This window comes from Haemorhous mexicanus, chromosome 11 (genome assembly GCF_027477595.1).
Source record: "Haemorhous mexicanus isolate bHaeMex1 chromosome 11, bHaeMex1.pri, whole genome shotgun sequence".
NCBI classification, from domain to species: domain Eukaryota; kingdom Metazoa; phylum Chordata; class Aves; order Passeriformes; family Fringillidae; genus Haemorhous; species Haemorhous mexicanus.
The window spans coordinates 2,940,998-2,949,085 of record NC_082351.1 but is presented as its reverse complement, the minus strand read 5'-3'; the positions used below and the strand labels follow the sequence as shown (position 1 = coordinate 2,949,085).

General features: G+C 44.7%; 1 long non-coding RNA gene across 1 annotated transcript; it reads right to left on the bottom strand.

Annotated features, from left to right (window-relative positions):
- Positions 1–1,225: 1,225 nt before the first annotated feature.
- On the bottom strand, positions 1,226–7,074 carry LOC132332101 (uncharacterized). Its single transcript, XR_009487796.1, has 2 exons — positions 6,791–7,074; positions 1,226–1,625 (listed from the first exon to the last, which is right to left on the bottom strand). It is a non-coding gene; the product is annotated as an uncharacterized LOC132332101 (long non-coding RNA).
- Between the last annotated feature and the right edge of the window lie 1,014 nt (positions 7,075–8,088).

Below are 8,088 nucleotides of genomic sequence, written 5' to 3'. Positions count from 1 at the left end.
CCAGAAATAGCTCTTGTATTGTCCCTAATACGTAGCTTTTACAGCAGAGGGGCAGTGACCAGAATAGCTATCCTGCTGGGCTTGGTGGTAATAGCTTGTAAGAAGTTTATCAACATGTTGGGGTCTGCTCCAGGTGTGAATGGTTCATGGTTATGGTTATGCATCCAGGACACTGGGGCACCGCAGGCCAGGCTCTCTCCCCACAAATGAGGAGAACCCCAGGAGGTAGCATTTTAGCTGCACCTTGCTCTGTTGGTAAAGGCCTTATACAATTGTTACAATAATCTGTGGTATTGTAGTACCATGAGGAGCCAGGGGATATCCAAGTGCTATCATTTTTTGGTCATCCCTCTTTTATGCTAAACAAATCTGAGCCTACGGAATAATACCCAAAAAATAAACAGTAATTGCCTGGCATAGAACCCGGGATGTCTAGCTCCTGTGGCTCCGTGCCAGTGATATCCAATCCATTGTAAAAGCTTCTGCTCCCAGGGGGTTCACTGAAGTCCCAAAAGCGTCACACCAATTTGCAGAGGTTGGTCCGCCCTGGATATTCCACCTTTGGACTGTGCACCAACTTAACCAAGCATCATTTAAATTTTTGTGCACTGTGGCCTTAGTCCAAGGTCCAAATTCTTCCATAGAATCTAATGGAACTCCAATTAAACAAGTACAAAAAGGATCAGAAGGTGTAGCCAATGATAAGCAAATTGATTCTTGCCCTGTTTGATTAGCCCATGTAACCCACATGTTTGTTCGCTGATCAGTGTTATGCAAGCCCTGCGTTTTTCCTATTACTGTAATGATTATCATCAATATTAGTTGCGGGACAATTGCCATTGTCGCCAGCTTTGCCGATCACGTCTACGCTTTAGCCAATATTCTTTGGCGTCGTCCCACTGACTGTCAGAAACGTGATGCTGTTGTGGCACTGCTATTCCTCTCCTACACTCTGCAGCTGTAATCTGAATTTGCAATACAATTTGATTTGCTATTGCCTGTTTTGCCAATTGTAATTGAATCCAAAGCAAACTTTGCTGATCCCGTGTTTCAGTGAGGGCTAAATCCTGGCTAGAATTCCAACGTTCTAAAAATATCCCTCTAAGGGGTTCAGGGGGAGGTTGTCTTCTATGACTAGGCCCTAAAAATATTCCTAACGTGCGCTGAAAAGTAGGCATATTAAGTACACTAAAACATGTATTAAATCTAAATTAATAGAGCTAAATTTTTGCTTTTTCCTGTGAGGTATAAAAAGATTTTTTTTCCTGACGGACTTATCGCCTTCACTTCAGTTTGCGCTTAACACACTGGACCCTGATCCATGGTTTGCAAAAATAGCCATGAACAGAAGAAGCTCATTCAATTTGATTTAAGACCCATATTGGAAATGGTGGTAGGCTGTCGTTACTGGTTACTGTAACCCCAGATCCAGCTAGTTGGCCCACATCTGTTAATAGCTGTGGAAAAAATGTTCAGCCATTGTTCAACCCTCAGGTGCTGGAGCATCAGGTTCAGCTGCGTCTGGAGTTGGTGCTGTCGCCGACGTTCTGCTTCTGGACAGAGCTGGCAGGTGTGACTTTAGGTGAGGTTTCACCTACTTGGCCGGAACCAGCGAATTCCTTTATCTGTAAGTAAGCGCATGTAACCTCTTCCCATTAATTTCATTGCTGCTGGCCCTTCCCACATCCCGGTTTCCGGGCTTTTAAACATGACTTGAATACTGTCAGGTAATTCCTCACTTGGCCTATGCATGAGGGCATGATGCACAAGAATGGGAAGAGGTTCATCCCTATCCCCTGTTGTTCTGAGATAATTAAGCACAAAGATAGCCTTAGCTGTCTATTCTTCCGGGGATACCCCTACCATTCCCCCTTTTTATTTTTGCAGCATGCCCTCGAACAGCTGATGGGCTCGCTCAATAATTCCCTGACCTGTAGAGTTGTGTGGAATACCGGTATCATGTTGAATACCCCATAAATTACAGAAACATTGAAACTTTAAAGATCAATAAGCAGGGCCATTATCCGTCTTGATGGCTAAAGGGACTCCCAACACTGCAAAGCAATTGTTCAAATGTTTCTCAACGTGACGTGCTGTCTCACCTGTTGAAGGGGTAGCCCATATAACACAAGAGTATCAATGCAAACATGTACAAACTTCTTCTGGCCAAATTCTGCTTCGTGTGTTACATCCATTTGCCATAATTGCAAAGGTTGGGTACCTCTTGGGTTAACACCAGTGCCTAAGCCAATGCCATCCCTTTCACAATCTGGGGAGGATCATACAATGCCAGTGGCATCAGTAAGAGGGATACCAAATTGTTTAGCCAACATCTTTGCAGATTGATGTAAAAAAGCATGAGAATTTTTTGCTTGTTGAAATTTATCAGAGGTTGGCATTGGCCAGACAGCAGCTACCAACCGATCAGCTTGAGCATTACCTTCAGACAGACCAGGGAGATTTTGATGACTGCGAACGTGAGTAATGAAATACTCCTGTTGGCGTCGATTCAGATTTCTCAGTAGTCGGCTTAAAAGTGAATACAAATGTTTGTTATTAACTTCCTTAACTACTGCCCTTTTGAGGCGTTGTACACAGCCAACCACCTGAAGTGAATCAGAAACAATGTTAACAACCTGATGGTTCCAATTCTCAAAGGCCCAAATTACTGCCTTCAACTCCAAGGTTTGCAATGTATCTCCTATCTCCCCAGGAATTATATACCGATTCCATGAACCCTTTTGCTGCCACGTACAAGCAGCCCTTTTAGACCGTTTGCCTGCGTCTGTAAAAATTGTTAGTCCTAGTACTGGAGACTCGTATCTCCATGGTCTGTCCTCCAGCCGCTGCTGCTCTAACAAGGACAACACACGATGCCACAGATAGGTATTGTGAACTTTTCCACCGTAATCAGTAAGGGCTGTTTGTAAAGGAACAGAATGCCTAATTCCTCATTCTAAATACCCATTGGCTAGAGGTACTGCAACTGCGTACGGTTCCTGTCCCCAAATTTCTAGTATCCTCCCTCTGCCTTTCACGATTAATTGAGCAAATAGTTCTAGGTGAGTGGTAATGGTTCTAGGCTGTCGCACAGGTAAAAATACCCACTCCAGAATGGTTAAAGGATTAGCCCGAGTCTCCGTCCATTGACAAATTAATGCAAAAGGATGTTTGGCATACTGGTCACCCTCCTTGCTGCGTTTGATGATCATCAGTTGAACGGGGACACCTGCCATCAGGTGATGTGCATGTGCTGTGGCAACCTTTGAGGCTATATGTTCCAAGGCCTGTTGTTGCGTCCTGTCCAGTGATCGGCGCTCGTCTGCTCGGGATGAGGTACCTAGCAGCTGTATTAATGGTTCAAGTTCTTCATTAGTTATTCCACAAATAGTTCTAATCCATTGTATATCTCCTACTAATTTTTGAACATCATGTACAGTTTTTTATCTCGGTAGTAATGGTAATCTTCTGAGGTTTCACTACAGCTTGATCAATGTGCCACCCAAGATACTTCCATGGAGCTGAACGCTGTACTTTTTTAGGGGCAATTCTCAACCCTCTCTGTTCTAGAATAGTTGTCATGCTTGCTAAAACATTTTCAAAGTCCAATTGCTGTCCTGCCACCAAGATATCATCCATGTAATGATATATGACACAGTTAGGAAATTGCTGCCCGACTGGCTCTAATGCCCAGGCTACGTAAACCTGGCACATAGTGGGCGAGTTACGCATCCTTTGTGGCAAAAATTTCCACTCATATCTCTTGTAGGGTTTTCTTTGTTGATGGAGGGATTGAGAAAGCAAAATGACTGATGTCTTCAGGGTGTAGTGAAATAGTGAAGAAACAGTCTTTGAGATCAATAATCAGTAAACCCCAGGACTCAGGTAACAAAACAGGGGATGGGAGTCCAGGTTGTAATGCTCCCATACTCTGCATTACTGCGTTGACTGCTCTAAGATCGTGCAACAACCTCCATTCCCCACTCTTTTTTGGAATTGTAAAAATAGGCTTGTTCCATGGGCTAGCTGATGGTCTTATATGACCAGCCTCAAGTTGTTCTTGAACCAACTCTTGAACCTTGAGCAGCTTTTCCTTTGACAGCAGCCACTGATCAATCCATATAGGGGTATTGGTAGTCCGGCTAATTTTGAGGATTGGCTGCCCCTCAGTGGCCACTCTTAAAAAGGCTGTGTAACAATTGTGCCCTTCTGTTGTCTTAACAAATCCCCGCCTATTAAACCTAGCAAATTTCCGGGAGTCTGCATGACATAGGGTCTTGTTGTTACGTTCACTCCATCTGGGAAAGGTAGTTACCTCCCTGCTTAATTTAATGGCTTGGGTCCACCAATCCCTGCAATTCCCAAAACAGGATTAACCACTGGCCAATTTTTGGGCCATATAGTGCTTGAAATGATTGTTACATCTGCTCCAGTATCAATTGTCAGTTTCTTGGTGATAGAATTACCATTGGGACTTATCAGGGTTGCCAGTTTATCTGGTTTACCTCTTGTAATGTCCATTGCCCAATACACTTCTGGGTTACCTGTGGAATCAAAACCGCCTGTTCCCCACTCCTTCAATCCTTTACAGGGAACACAAGACTTAAAAGGAACAAGTTGAGCAATTTGTGATCCTTTAGGGATAGATACAGGAGGAAAAAATGTCCTAGCCATAATTTTGATAACCCCTTGATAGTCTGCATCAATAACCCCAGGAATTACATCCAGTCCCCTTTAGCTAGCAGATGATCTTCCTAACAGAAAAGCACTAAGCCCATCCCCCAGAGGTCCCTTTACATTAGTCTCTACCAGATGTACTGCAGAGTCAGCGATGGTAATGTCTACTGCGGTTTCCACGTCCATTCCGGCGCTTCCAGGAGTTGCGGATTGGAGTGAGTAAAGTCCTCCAGAGGGGGCTGAGCCACCCATGCAGCTCCCTGAGCTTGTGTCTTTGTGCGTGGGGCCGCTGTCCGTGGTCCGTTTCCCTGGAACCTACAGTCTCTTGGGTGGTGATTATCCTTCTTGCAGATGGAGCAAAATTTCCTTATTGGCACAGATCAACATTGACTCTGTACATGTCCGACCTTCCCACACCCAAAACATTTGACGTTTTTCCCTTCTGCCTTCTTTTCTGATTTTGAAAGTAGTGGCTTTACAGCGCCTTGTACTGCAGCAGCCACATAGGCAGCCTTTGGTCTCTCTGTGGTTCTAGTCATTAATTCTAGCAAATCAACAACTTCTGCTCCCTTTTGCAAAGTGCCTAAAATCTGCCGAGTCTTATCGTTAGCATTATCAAAGGCAAGCATCTTAAACAGCTTCTGCTTTGTTTCCGGATCCAAATCGGGGTGATCATAAATAGCCCTATGCAAGTGGTCTACGAATTTATCAAAGTTCTCATTTCCCCCTTGACATATCTGCGTAAAAGCCTGAACATGCAGCCCATCAGGCAATGCAAGGATTGAAGTGTGCAAGTTGTTGGCTTAAATGCAAAACTTCATTGATACTTTGGGCTTGGGCAGTTGCTGTGGACCAGGGACCTTCTCCTAATAGCTGTCGTGCTGTAATTCCAAACAATGGGTCCCCCTGAGCCTGAGGTCCTGCTTCCTCTTTTTTACATGTGCCTTCCCAATTCTTATAAAACTGAATCTGCTGATGAGGGGGCATAATAAATCTAACCGAAGTTTGAACATCAGCGGGAATAAAGGTATCTGCTGTAAAAATGAATTGCAATAACGATTGTGCTAATTGAGCTTTCAAGCCATATTGTATAACGGCGCTTTTCAATTTTTCTAATATCTTCCAATCAAATGGCTCCCATCCTCGCCCTGCAGCTTGGGTGACCACAGGGGAAGCTTCTATAGTACTAGGGGAGAATGTCCCCTCAATTATTGCTTCAGTAATAACACCTTTCCACTTTCTTTTTTGTGCTGTTTCAATTTCGGGATCTAGCTCTAACTCCCGAACTTCCGTGGTCGAGGGGGGTATCTGCCTCCCCCTCTGCTCCTCGAGAGCCCTCTCAGAGCTCAAAATAGCTGGAAGCTCCCTCCTTTCAAAAGAATAGTCCTTTTGGGGAGCAACTAGATCACTTTGTTGAATTACAAACTTCTGCAAATTTTCTACCAAAGCTTTTAATTCCTCTTCAACCTAGGCAGATTGTCAATCTGTCTTTTCTTCTTTAGCCTCATCTTCAGGTGATGAATACATTATTTCTTAAACTTCACCACCAGCTGCCCCCTTTTCCTGAGTACGTTTATTCTCGGGCTGGCAGCTGGAGCCTCCGAGGGAGGCTGCTTCCTGACTCTTTCTCATCTGAGGGTCCTGAGATTTTGAGTTCCTCTTTAGTTAGTGGAACTGGGCTAGAGGGTCCTGGGCAGCACGAAGGAATGTCTAATGTAGTAGGAAATTACTTGCTAGCAGGAAATGCCTGTGGCTCAGGGTCGGGGCTTGGGGAAAAAGCAACGCAAGCTGCTGCAGCTGCTTTCTTTTCCACCTTCATTGCCTGTAATACCTCTACGATGTTTTCCCACAGGGTAGCATATTTAGATGCCTCTTTAGCCTCACGTCCTCCCGAAGCAATACAGTCCCACAACACACCGCCCACGGCTTCCCAGGTCGATACCTCAAAAGCGACCTGCGCTCCTGGTATGAGGTTTTGTTCCCATGCCCAGTAAATAAGTCCCTTCAGAGTGGAAGCATCATATTTCTGCCCTCTCTCAAAGAGGATATGTTGGAGGTGTTTCTGAACCCCATCTCTGTCATGGTCCAACCCCATTCCTCCCCAGCCGCTCACCTGATCAGGGCGAGATCACTTCTTCTTCAATTTGGAGCTCCTTTATTCACCTTTTCTTCTTGCCGGGGCAGTGAGGATACTTTCGACCGGCTTCTCCACCTCCCGAAGGCTGTCACTGTACCTCTTACCACCGTGAAATAGCCGTCTCCGGGTCCCTCGTTCGGGCACCAAAATGTGCGGAGGATCAGTAAGGGGACATCGCGCCATGATCAGTATGATCAAGTGAAACCAATTTATTACAAAAAGCAAGCCATTTTTATACTATTCTCTATTGTTCATGCCTCAAGCTGATACATGATTGGTTAAATCCTTTTTACGCACGCATTTTAATATTTCAGTTAATTTTAGTTAGTTTTCCCTCTTCATGCGTCTCGCTGCGGTTTTCTTGTCTGCCTTTGCATCCTGAAGTGTCTGCTTCTGAGCGTGTTCTTCTCCTTTCGTGTCCTTCAAGGACATGGCGACCTTACTCAGTCTCTATGAAGGCTGGATTGTGCATATGTTGCATATGTCCATTGTCCTGCAAAAGACTCTCAACACACACCCATCTTTCATGGACTCCTTTGTTTTTAAGGGCTGCTTCCCAAGGAAATCTCTGAATAAGTCTCTTAAAGAGGCCAAAGTCTGCCCTCCAGAAGTCATATGTGAATGTCCTATTGATGTTCCTCCTGATTTCACAAAATATCAAGAATTCTTGATACATTAGAGTTCCAATGTCTGAGACATAACATAAGACAGACCACTCATGTTTCCTCAGAAAAACTGCCCTGCTTATTGTCTGGAGCTTTCTTTTATAGCCCGTTCAAAACTCCCGGGTCGAAACAGCTCATTGGTCTATCTGTGTGCCCCCCGACTCTGAACCAATACAATGTCTGCATCCTAGGAGAGTTCCCCTTTGGATGTGAACTTCTGTCAGTCAAACACAGAGGCTTATTCATGGAGCTGAGCTGGACTGCTTATTATAACTTGATTAATTTTAACTACAGATCTGCTTGAAATGCAACCAGTTATATACTTTCATGATCACTATGCCCCAAGCAGCCTCCAACCACCATATCTTCCCCCAGCCCACCTCTATTTGCAAACAGCAGATCTAACATAGTCCCTCCCCTGGTGGGCTCACCCACCAGCTGCAGCAAACAGTTGTCCTCCACACACTCTACAGATTTCCTGGGCTGCTTTTTTTCTACTGAATTAAGCTTCCAGCAAATGTCTGGCAAGTTGAAGTTGCCTGTGGAAGAATGGCTGGATGAACAGGGCCATAGATCCCTGGAAATGTTGTACAAGCAAACCCCATGTAA